Source organism: Cervus elaphus, chromosome 33 (assembly GCF_910594005.1).
Source record: "Cervus elaphus chromosome 33, mCerEla1.1, whole genome shotgun sequence".
NCBI lineage: Eukaryota > Metazoa > Chordata > Mammalia > Artiodactyla > Cervidae > Cervus > Cervus elaphus.
In genome coordinates, this window is record NC_057847.1 from 19,757,262 (window position 1) to 19,770,800 (window position 13,539).

Sequence of the window (13,539 nt, forward strand, 5' to 3'; positions counted from 1 at the left end):
GCTGAAAGGCTTGGAGCATCCAGGCATGGCTCTGACATTGAAATAAACAAACCAACAAAATGTGGTCCTGCCTGAGTCCCAGACTGAGGGGTCACAGATGGGCTGGAGGCAACTCTTTTGTCACCTCAGTAAAAGTATGGGAGAAACACACAGCAGGTTTCCCTAGTTTTATTTCTCCTATAATCATGGAAGAATTCATTAATTTACAGAGGACTAAAAGGCAAATGACTCTTTTCAAAAATTCAAATCCAGCTTCAGTTTTATTTTAATGTCTTCTGGCTGCCTTGGGGTAAATTCAGTAGTGATTGTTATGCTATTTAAACTTATTATTCTGTATACAGTCTATAACATGGATTTCCAATTTTCTCTTGAAAAATTGTTGATTGTAATTTGCAGAAATAATAGCTCTAAATATGCAAGGATCTTTATGAGTAAACACTTTACCAGCAACAAATATCTCTAAAAGGTACACATAATGTTTTGTCACTGCATGCGTAATTTTTTATTATGAGTATATTATGGCCTTGTGTTCAAAAACACATACTGTGAAAATAAGGTTGTGTAACCATAGAAGTAAACTCTCACATTGTAACCAGCACAAACATTCACTAAGCAAAACATGCAAAGTATTTTTCAAATGAATATTCCAGCTGAAAACTGGAGCTCTAGAACTAGAGATATACTGGTAAGCATTCAAGCCGTAGTCAATCTTATCAACCAGTTCTTTTGTGATTCAAGGAAAGAATAGAATATCTGTAATACCTAGAGAGAACCCAAATCGCCAAATGATACTACATAGCTACATGAACAACAGCATCTGATTTCTAGAAGCAATGGAAGGAAACCCAGGCGAGCAGTTAGTATAAGACCCATTTTAAGCCTTCTGTAAACAATTTCCGTAATCTTTCCTGAACCTGCTTCTACAATATTCATTAGTATTCTTTTGCAGTCAGGCATCTGGTGCCTCTGTGATAGATATTAAATATCTTGACGGAGGCAGAGCTCACTAGTATGCAGCAAGCAGATCAGGGGCTCACATATGCCAAAGCCTTGTTGAGAAGTCTGTAGGCAAAGCCTCGGGAATGATGGGTCATAGCTGTTTGAGGATAGACTCTTGGTGAAGTTAAGGCCCAATGTCAGTCTTTAATCCCCACTCAAACACATGGGCCATATAATCCTTAAGATGACAAGGATAGATTCCCAAGTACTTTTCCTAACTCCAAATAGGGGTCTGAAATTGGCAATGCCTTGCACATCTCATATGCTTAGGCTACACAATATCGAGGTAAGTATATTGGGTAACTGCAGATGGTACTTGGATGAGGAAACAATATTCATCTATCCACTTAACACAGAGATCTGTTATTTAGTTATTGAGCATCTGACATGGCACTGTTTCATTCCCAAATTACCACACATTTAATCCCTTTTCTGAACCTTCTGGTTTCTAAACTTTGAGGAGGGAACTATAGCTTCAGTGGTGTTCAAATACTTGTCACAGATGTAACTTGGAAGAAAAAAACTGTGTTGTATAGCCTTAGGAAAGCTTTGAAAATTCTTAGATAAGAGATCTTCATTCCTGGCTTATTGGGAAAAATGTTAGTAGTTTACCTGAAGATGGAAAAGCAAGGTTTTGTCACATTTGTTTAAATTTCTTATAGGATGTTCTTGGTGAGATGCACAGTTTCATGTGTGTTTGCTATCTAGAGTCCCTACTCTTGAGTTATTTACATGTAAAAAGTTAATATTCAGAACGGCAATAAAGCTTCAAAGCAATTGTCCTGCTTGAGATATAACTTGGTACTCTTGGAGTAATCAACTCTTTTTAAAGTATGCTAATAAAGCAATTCACTTTGTATATTAATAAAGCACACATATATATTATTAACAATTCATATATTATACATAATTCATTGTATATTACACAAAGCAATTGAAGAGCTTTAGCTTACATATGAGGATATTTCCTTAGTGAATGGGTTAGAATAACTGTTTTTTCCAACACATATTGTGTCTCAATCAGCTGTAACATATCATAAGGAATTAATTACTGATAGTAGACAAAATAGGACTTTCCTGGTGGCTCAGACAGTAAAGAATCTGTCTGCAGTGTAGGAGACCAGGATTCAATGTCCTGGTTGGGAAGATTCTTTGGAGAAGGGAATGACAACCCACTCCAGTATTTCTGCCCGGAGAATTCCTTGGACAGAGGAGCCTGGAAGGCCATAGTCCATGCAGTTGCAAAGAGTCAGGCATGACTGAAGTGACTAACACACACACACACACACACACATACAGTTGACAAAATACCGAAATATGTGGAAGACTTGCCTTTACAATAAATTTCAGTTGATTCAAGGTTATCTCCTTATTAACATTCTAGAATTTGTCTTGGCGTGTGCCTTCTTGGTTGTGAGAGAAAGAGGTTAAAGGAACTGAACAGAGAATGTGACATGCACGTGACTTTCATTCTCATTTAAGTCATGAGGTTAAGGCTTGAAAATTGCTGATTTAAACAAAATGAGAAATAGTTTAATTAGGGTAACTATGTAATTTATCAAACAAACTGGGATATTTCTGAGAATCAAAGGGGGAGCTATTTTTAATTATTCTTGGTCATAAATGGCTAAGTATTTGAGCTATGAAGTTAAAAAAAAAGATTCGATCTCAATTCTTCCACTTATTACCTATATGATGTTGGAAAAGTTATTCTTTCAGCCTGTTTCTATCAATAAAATAGGCTTACAAATTGCTACCTCATGAAGGCACTGTGTCAGTGAGATTGCACGCATAAGACAGAAACCTCACAAATATTTGAACAAGGTTTATTAACCTTAAAGGGGGTTGGAGATAACAGGATTGGCTAGCAAGAAGTAAAAAGAACTCTACAGAAGACAGCAATAACAGTTCCGAAGGAGCAGTTGCTACTTGAAGGCTGAGATACAGCACCCAGGGTAGAACGATGGAGCGTGTGGGCTGCACAGTGGCCTAAGAAGATACCAGGGGAAGTCATCCCTAGGGAGATGCTTCCACCATCGTGCTCGGCTGTGAAGATGAGTCTCGGGGGTCTTGGGGGAAGATTCTGGCCACTGGTCCTGTGAGCTGCTGCACATGGCAGGAGCCAGAGGCCAGAAGCGCGCTCACTGAAGGAGCATGACTAGGTGAGCATGCTAGACGCAGGAAGGGAAACATCATTTCTTCTCTCAGCGCCCCCAACTCCATTTAATGCTCAATCTTGTGCCACTTTGCAAAGGAAAAATATTTAAAGGGTTCAGCTCTATATTTTTCAGAACAGGGAATGAAGGGGAGATTTTGAGTTGAGAAGGCAATGAACTGGTAAAAAACACAATCACACTGAGAATCACATGATTGGAACATGCTTAATATGTTAACACTGAACATGTTTAGAATGGTCTCTGGAATATGACAAGTGATCAATATATGTTAAATAATTAATATACCTTCTATGTATCACATTCTAGTTTTTTTTTTATTTATTTGTATACACTGGGGGCTTCCCTGGTGGCTCAGATGGTAAAGAATATACCTGTAATGCAGGGGACCCAGTTTCGATACCTAGGTTAGGAAGATCTCCTGGATAAGAGAATGGCAACCTACTGCAGTATTCTCGCCTGGAGAAGTCCCCAGACATTGGAGCCTGGTGGGCTCCAGTCCATGGGGTTGCCAAGAGTCAGACATGACTGAGCAACTAACACATGAAGCAATGGATAATGTTCCAAGAAAGGTGAGAAAGTATCTATTTTCTTTAGAGCTTGAAAAAATAAAGATAAAAAAAGAACAATTACTTATTTACTTCATATAGGTTAGGGGGAATCCTGACCTGGGATTAATTTTTGAAATAGAAGTGCAAGCCCCTAAAATATAAGCAAGACTATTCTGGGACTCTAGTAAGGGAAATTCCAAACATAATTTACAGTGTTTAAACGAAATGTATTTCCTCATTAATGTAGACACTTTTCTACTGAAGTTTCATGACCTTCCTTTTGTATCAAATGGAACTGTGTTGTCATCTCATTAATCCCCAAAATTCTTTGGAGGCAAAAGTATAGAGTTATCCATCCCATTTTATATTGCCTTTACTTCTCACAATTGGCTGAATATCATGCTCTCCAAACCAAGTTCCTTACCTTTTATTTTTTTATTTCTAGGAACAGACTAGTATTTTGTGATCCAGAATCATAATATTTTCTCAATTTGTTACATGACTTTTTATGCCATTTTATGTTTTTCATACCCATCATAGTATGTTTCATTCTCTCAGATCTCTGGTTTAAAGGTTAAACATTAGGATTTTAGATTTGTTGTGTCTATCACATCTACACCTATATTCCTTACTAATTTCTAAATCCAGTCTTCATTTGCTGTATTAGTTGACTCCCACATAATGTTTATTTGTTTAGGTTATAATGTTTCATTCAGTTCAGTTCAGTCACTCAGTCATGTCCGATTCTTTGTGACCTCATGAATCGCAGCACGCCAGGCCTCCCTGTCCATCACCAACTCCCAGAGTTTACTCAAACTCATGTCCATCGAGTCACTGATGCCATCCAGCCATCTCATCCTCTGTCATCCCCTTCTCCTCCTGCCCCCAATCCCTCCCAGCATCACGGTCTTTTCCAATGAGTCAAGTCTTTGCATGAGGTGGCCAAGGTACTGGAGTTTCAGCTTCAACATCAGTCCTTCCAATGAACACGCAGGATATAATGTTTAACCTAAATCAAATCCTTTATGATTATACAGTGGAAGTGACAAATAGATTCAAGGGATTAGATCTGATAGACAGAGAGCCTGAAGAACTATGGGTGGAGGTTTGTGACATTGCACAGGAGGCAGTGATCAAGACCGTCCCCAACACAAAGAAAGGTAAAAAGGCAAAACAGTTGTCTGAGGAGGCCTTACAAATAACTGAAAAGAAGAGAAGTGAAAGGCAAAGGAGAAAAGGAAAGACATACCCATCCGAATTCAGAGTTCCAAAGAATAGCAAGGAGAGATATCAAAGCCTTCCTCAGTGATCAATGCAAAGAAATAGAGGAAAACAATAGAATGGGAAAGAGTAGAGATCTCCTCAAGAAAATTAGAGATACCAAGGGAACATTTCATGCAAAGATGGGCACAATAAAGGACAGAAATGGTATGGACTTAACAGAAGCAGAAGATATTAAGAAGAGGTGGCAAGAATACACAGAAGAACTATACAAAAAAGATCTTGATGACCCAGATAACCACAATGGTGTGATCACTCATCTAGAAACAGGCAACCTCCGGGAGTTGGTGATGGACAGAGAAGCCTGGCGTGCTGCAGTTCATGGGGTCGCAAAGAGTCGGACACGGCTGAGCGACTGAACTGAACTGAACTCATAGTGTTTATTTAATGTTTCTCTTTCAGAATTAGTCTTTTATGCAAAGTCATGACTTGACCTCTCATTAAATTTGATTTGCAACACTCACACTTTTTCCTTTTAATGATTTCTTGTAAGTTTTACCTATTTTATAACTTCTTTAAGCCTATATAATTACTACCTTAGATAATAAATGTCAATAGCTTATTCTTCTTTCCAGAAAATTTATTTTCTTGGATATAATCGTTATATAATGCAAAGTTTAAGAGTTTCTGTTTGTTATATTTCTTGAACCATGAGGATGATCTTTAGATCTTTTCTCCTTTATTAACTCAATTCTTTTTTTATATATAGTTACTTTTTATTTTTGTTTTATGCATTTCTATCATGTCAGTGAAGAAATTAAAAATTGAAATTAAAAGATACAGCTAATATCTGAGGGCCAATGAGATATCAACAAAATTTACTTTTTCCTAAATTATACTGCTTCATTGTATTTCTGTCTGGAGTGAAATCTCTGTTAAATATAATCTTATTTGGAAATAGTTAACTTGAAAAAGAATTTGGTATTCCATATTTTATTTTGTCATGATTCTTTTACTTATTGTTATTCTAAAAATGTTCTGAGGGGAAAGTGATAGTTAGTGATAAATATCAGAACCAATTCTAGGTCTGGACATTGGAATTCAGCAGTATATAATTTAAAACCTTTCTAAATAATTTCCACAGTCCTTATTTTTTTTTAAAGCAAGCTTGTCTTAACTGCTTTTCTTGACTGTAAGGAATTCTCTTCAGACAGCTTTAGACACAGCAATATTTGTGTATTTATTCTCCTTGAATCAACTATCCTGTTTCCACTTCTTTTGGCTCTTGCTTTTCTCCAAAAACCTTCCATGCTCTCTGGCTACCTCTCCAATTTCCAATTATGCTTATGATTTAGCTCAGTCTTTCTGTTTCTTTAAAATCTTCTCTGATTTCCTAGTTGACTGTCTCCTAGACTTTCATATAGCTTACTGTTATTGTTGGTTTTAGTTATTTTATAAATGAACATTTACTGCCTTAATCTTTCACATATCATTACAGAATAGATTCCTCCAAATTAGAATTAGTAAGTCCAGAACATTTATTTATTATGGCTCATGGTAAGTGTTTTGATTCAATAGAACAAATGTTTGTTGAAATTGTTTTGGTTTGGGGGAAAGAAGACACTAATCTTAAGCAAGTGTTCCTTGTGGAACTCTCCACCTAGTAATGAGAAATATGCAAATAAGTATGTAAAGTAGCAGAGCCCAGTCTGGACCCAATGTTCTGGAGAAGAGGGTAATTCAGCAGTGCAAATCAGGAAAGGTTTGGTAGATAGCCTAATATTTGAGTTGAATCCTAACATAATAGCTCAGGAAATAAATTCCAGGAAGAGGTAAAGGGAGTGAAGATATTTGCTATCTCAAAGGCAATACCTCATTTGTAACAAAGAATGAATCTTACTTGGCATCCTAAGTTAAAGGCTTCACCTTTTATAAGATTGAAATCTAAAGACCATTGCATTCAGCACACTCTCCTAGAATTAGGAAGCCCTGTGTCCTCATCTGAAGACATCTTGATCCTAAATGTGTGTAAATCCTGTCAAGATTCTTATACCTACATGGTATCAAAACAGTAGAAATAAGCTAATGCAGAGTAAGCTAACATTTCTTTGTCCAAGCAATTATAATAAAATCTCTTTTCCAAGATTTTGTAAGGCTTAACACTAGAAACTAAAATGTATTTTAGTGTCAAAATATTTTCAGAGATCTGTTAAGGTTAAAAAGATCTTCAAAGCTTCTAATCTTGAGTAAAATTGTAGTAAGGTTTATATTTTCCTTAATAAACACTGGGCTTTCTTCATGGCTCAGATGGTACAGAATCTACCAGCAATGAGGGAGACCTGGGTTCAATCCCTGAGTTGGGAGGATCCCCTGGAGGAGGGCATGGCAGCCCACTCCAGTATTTTTGCCTGGAGAATCCCCATGGACAGAGGAGCGTGGAGGGCTACAGTCCATGGGGTCTCAAAGAGTCAGACATGACTGAGCGACTAAGCACATTACTGATACGTATTAGAGCTCTTGGTACTGTGATATAAGCTCTTAATGGATACCATGACTGCAAGTGAAAATGTGAGGCATGGTATCCCCAAACAACTTTCCAAACTGGCACTCTTGCTGCAGAATTTGTAAATGGGATTCTTCATGTAAATGCTAGATTAGACTGAATGATGAATTTAAAACAAGTGGGTGCACTCACTGTGGCCCAAATTAAGCCTGTTCTAAAGTTGCTATAGCAACATTATCTGTACCAAATGTCCTGCTCTAAAAAATAACTGGAAACATTTCCTGTTATTTAGGGAGAAAAATAAAATCAATATTAATTTTTAAAATATTCTACTATGCAAAATACATTATTCTCATGCATTTTTTAAATCAGCAAAATTCATGAATGGATATAGTAATTTTGTATAATCATAACAGCAACATCAAGAAGAATAAGAATAAAATTAGTTTGTAGGCTTAACATGATATACTTAGGAGCTAAATAAAATATTTGAATAAAGATACTTTTATTCTTTATTTCTTGAATAACACTTAATATCAGAGGCCATGAATAACTCCTTTGGTCTTTGTATATATGAATCATATACTTATTGGATCATGAGAAAATTTCTTCAATATTTGGGAAAAGTTAAGGAACAGCTGAAGTTTTCAGGTTATTGATAGGATAGAAAATAAACAAATTCAAATGAAAACATAAAAAATACATAACAATTCAAGAAGCAGAGATGTCTGAAATGTTTTGTGAGGGGAATTCAAAGGAACATATATTTAGAATTTGACCACAATAGCTACCTGATGTAATGAAACTCTAGGCTGAGGTACATTTCTTTCTGAAAATAATTTTAAATCACATAAATCAATAGATTGTTCTCATAAGAAATTATTTAAAAATATTACAACATTTAGGAAAAGCACAGACTCACATAAACTGGAAAGAAAATAACCCATGCACACAACATACAATTTGTTGGTTAATAACCTATGAGAACATACTCTATGTAGTTTTGTTTAACATTTCAATACTATTTTTTTTTTTAGTTTAAGGCACTTTCTCTCAATGTAATTGTAATTCTAAAGTGCCATTTCATGCTTCATTATCTCTGAGTGGGAGTTATAGTTTGCAGTTGGCCCTCAGCTTCCTTTGTGAATCATGGATTGTATAGCTAAGTATATTTTTCTAAGCATTTGAGTGAGGTGAATAATACCTTTTCCTATATATTAATTAAGCTTTCTTATTTAACAACACTAGACTTCAAAATGAGTGGCATATTCTTGGAAACAGGATGAAAATATACAAGGCACAACATTTGGAGAATGCTTAAATCAACTTATTTGCAAAGTGAAAATGTTTTGTTTCTTTAGTTCTTGTCCCCACCCTTGCATCTAATTCCCACTGCTCTTTCTACCAGGTATCCACCATGTTATTATAGCATAGCTAAAAGCAAACATTAATAAAGAATAAGAGTCCAAGTGACTCGGTTTTAGGTCTATGTATGTGTTTTTATCAGCCCCCAAAGAACTTAAATTTGGCATGAAAACTGGGAAAAACAAGGACTGAATTAAACTTTCCCACCAAAAGGTTATGTTGCCTATGTTCAATACCGATTCCATTATAATTATAATTAAGTTTTCCTTCTCATTCACGTCTTAGATTCAGCTTCTTTCTAGTTCTATGTGTTCACCTGGTCTGGAATGTTCTCCTTTATTTTTATTTTTTCCTGTATCTAATCACTCACAATTTCTCCAAGAAATCTTTCTTGACTGAAGCCAATATTTATCATCTTTTATATCTATTGATTATATTCTTTGCAGCCAAAGATGGAGAAGCTCTATACAGTCAGCAAAAACAAGACCAGGAGCCGACTGTGGCTCAGATCATGAACTCCTTATTGCCAAATTCAGACTTAAATTGAAGAAAGTAAGGAAAACCACTAGACCATTCAGGTATGACCTTAATCAAATCCCTTATGATTACACAGTGGAAGTGAGAAATAGATTTAAGGGACTAGATCTGATAGACAGAGAGCCTGATGAACTATGGACGGAGATTCGTGACATTGTATAGGAGATAGGGATCAAGACCATCCCCATGGAAAAGAAATACAAAAAAGCAAAATAGCTATCGGAGGAGGCCTTACAAATAGCTGTGAAATGAAGAGAAGCGAAAAGCAAAGGAGAAAAGGAAAGATATAAGCATCTGAATGCAGAGTTCCAAAGAATAGCAAGGAGAGATAAGAAAGCCTTCTTCAGCGATCAATGAAGGAAATAAAGGAAAACAACAGAATGGGAAAGACTAGAGATCTCTTCAAGAAAATTAGAGATACCAAGGGAACATTTCACGCAAAAATGGGCTCAATAAAGGACAGAAATGGTATGGACCTAACAGAAGCAGAAGATATTAAGAAGAGGTGGCAAGAATACACAGAAGAACTGTACAAAAAAGATCTTGATGACCCAGATAATCACAATGGTGTGATCACTCACCTACAGCCAGACATCCTGGAATGTGAAGTCAAGTGGGCCTTAGAAAGCATCACTATGAATAAAGCTAGTGGAGGTGATGAAATTCCAGTTGAGCTATTTCAAATCCTAAAAGATGATGCTGTGAAAGTGCTGCACTCAATATGGCAGCAAATTTGGAAAACTCAGCAGTGGCCACAGGACTGGAAAAGGTCCGTTTTCATTCCAATCCCTAAGAAAGGCAATCCCAAAGAATGCTCAAACTACCACACAATTGCACTCATCTCACATGCTAGTAAAGTAATGCTCAAAATTCTCCAAGCCAGGCTTCAGCAATACGTGAACTGAGAACTTCCAGATGTTCAAGCTGGTTTCAGAAAAGACAGAGGAACCAGAGATCAAATTGCCAACATCTGCTGGATCATCGAGAAAGCAAGAGAGTTCCAGAAAAACATCTATTTCTGCTTTATTGACTATGCCAAAGCCTTTGACTGTGTGGATCACTATAAACTGTGGAAAATTCTGAAAGAAATGGGAATACCAGACCACCTGATCTGCCTCTTGAGAAACCTATATGCAGGTCAGGAAGCAACAGTTAGAACTGGACATGGAACAACAGACTGGTTCCAAATAGGAAAAGGAGTATATTGTTCCAAATAAGAAAAGGTTGTATATCGTCACCCTGCTTATTTAACTTATTTGCAGAGTACATCATGAGAAATGCTGGGCTGGAAGAAGCACAAGTTAGAATCAAGATTGCAGGGAGAAATATCAAGAACCTCAGATATGCAGATGACACCACCCTTATGGCAAAAAGTCAAGAGGAACTAAAAAGCCTCTTGATGAAAGTGAAAGAAGAGAGTGAAAAAGTAGGTTTAAAACTCAACATTCAGAAAACTAAGATCATGGCATCTGGTCCCATTACTTCATGGGAAATAGATGGGGAAGCAGTGGAAACAGTGTCAACTTTATTTTGGGGGGCTCCAAAATCACTGCAGACGGTGATTGCAGCCATGAAATTAAAAGATGCTTACTCTTTGGAAGGAAAGTTATGACCAACCTAGATAGCATATTAAAAAGCAGAGACATTACTTTGCCAACAAAGGTCCGTCTAGTCAAGGCTATGGTTTTTCCAAAGGTCATGTATGGATGTGAGAGTTGGACTGTGAAGAAGACTGAGTGCTGAAGAATTGATGCTTTTGAACTGTGGTGTTGGAGAAGACTCTTGAGAGTCCCTTGGACTGCAAGGAGATACAACCAGTCCATCCTGAAGGAGGCAAGTCCTGGGTGTTCATTGGAAGGACTGATGCTGAAGCTGAAACTCCAGTCCTTTGGCCACCTCATGCGAAGAGTTGACTCATTGGAAAAGACCCTGATGCTGGGAGGGATTGAGGGCAGGAGGAGAAGGGGACGACAGAGGATGAGATGGTTGAATGGCATCACCGACTCGATGGACATGAATTTGAGTAAACTCTGGGAGTTGGTGATGGACAGGGAGGCCTGGCGTGCTGCGATTCATGGGGTTGCAAAGAGTCAGACACGACTGAGTGACTGAACTGAACTGAACTGAACTGAAGGAGACAGTACAGATAGAATAGGGCCATGAAGGGAGCCCTGGGTCATGCCAACATTGGAAAGTAAGTTTAGGTAAAGGAACACGTGTCATCAAAAGAGACTGATTAGGATCATCAAGTGGTATAAAAATGTCAGAAGAGAAAAAACTACTTAAAAAAGGAGGACATGATAAACTGTGAGATGTAGTATAACGAAAACAGGGGTACTTCTGCTGGGTTTAGCAGAATGGATGGAGGTACTTGGAGACTTTGACAAAACACATTTGACAGGAAGGTGTAGATAAGTAGGTTGGAGTGAGTGAAGGAATACGCGAGAAGTGAGGAGATGGAGATGCGGGATGCCATCAGCTTGGAGAAGTTTTTCTGTGATGTTGGCGGTGAGGCATCACAGAGGAATAGGGTGGTGGCTCGGAGAAGATAAGGGATTCCAGGATTGTTTCAAAGGGTAATATTAGTGGATTAGTTACGCATACTAGTTAAAAGTTTTGTATCTGTTTTTCTCACCTGCCAAAGAGGTAAAAGTAACAATAAAACTTCCATTGGTTGCTGTGAGAATTAAGAGGTTTTGCAAGTGAAAGACTACCAACTATACTTGGTGCTTCATATATTCTCAGTAAATGGTCATGGTTATTATCATAAAGAATTCCTTTCACTTAGCACATTTACTCAAATCACTTTCCCTTTTCACTCTTCACTGCCCTATGTTTAAGGAGTCATCTTTATGTGATACACTATGGACGGAGAGCTTGCGGAAGAAATTAAACAGTAGATTGCTACTAGGATTGAATAATTCAATGATGTATACTAAACTCTGTTCTGCATTATGGTTATTTATGCGTAAAGATGACACAGTCCAGTCCTTTTCCTTTATTACTGTTTGCAGAGGTCAGAAGTCCCCAAGACTATCCTTACTTCTCACACTAATGGGAAGTTCAGGGTCCCCAAGACCTTTCTCAAGTTGAATAATTTTCTAGCAGAATTCACTGAACTCAGGTAGCAGGTAAACTCATGGTTCCAGTTTATTAATGCGATAAAACCAAAGCATATTGATTAAAATCAGCAGAGGGAAGCGCTGTGTAGAACTGAATCCAGGAGACACTAAGGCTTGGGATGTCAGTTGTCTTTTCCCCAGAGAGTCAGGTACCAATTTCTCCCAGCAACAGTGTGTGAAAATATACATGCAATACAGCCAACAAGGGAAGCTCATCTGAATTTTGGTGTCTTCAGTTTTTACTGAGGCCTGGTCATTACCCATGTAGCTAAACTTAGTCTCCATTCCCTCCAGAGGTTAAGCTGAAACCACGCGGCCCAAGGCCCCTCATCAAACATCGAACTGTTAGCATAAATTATCAGGTTGGCCCAAGGCCCCAAGTAAATAGAAACACTCTAATCAAGCGGAATATTCCAAGGGTTTAGAGGCTACTTCCCAGGGGCCAAAGGCAAAGGCCAAACTTCTCTTACTCACAATTTATAAACTAATTGAGGAGAGAAAATATAAAGCCATAACATTTAAATAACCAAGTTATGATTTAACTCATAGTTCAAGTCAATAAAGAGTATCATAATGCTAAGACATGTTTACATAATCAATAGTTTGTTCATATAGTGCTTACTATTTGGGATTCCCCCATGGCTCAGCAGTAAAGAATCTGCCTGCAATTCAGGAGACTTGCAGGAGATGTGGGTTCTATCCCTGGGTCAGGAAGATCCCCTGGAGAAGGAAATGGCAACACACTCCAGTATTGTAGCTTGGGAAACCCCATGGACAGAGGAGCCTGCTGGGCTTCAGTCTGCAGAGTGCAGAGTCAGACACAACTAAGTGACTAAACCACTACTACATAGTTCTTCAGAGAAAATATCTGAAAAATTTGACTTTGAGGAGAGTGACAAGAGCAAGTTTTATAGAAAGAGTCCTGATACTGAGCAGGGCCCCTTGGGACTCTTGGGCGCAAAGACTCTCTATGTCCCCCATTTCTTTGAAACAGCCTTCCTTCAGCCTCTGTGACCTTCCCTGAGTCCCAGTGGGCAGATTCAAGTGGTTGTTAGTTAGGGAAAGGA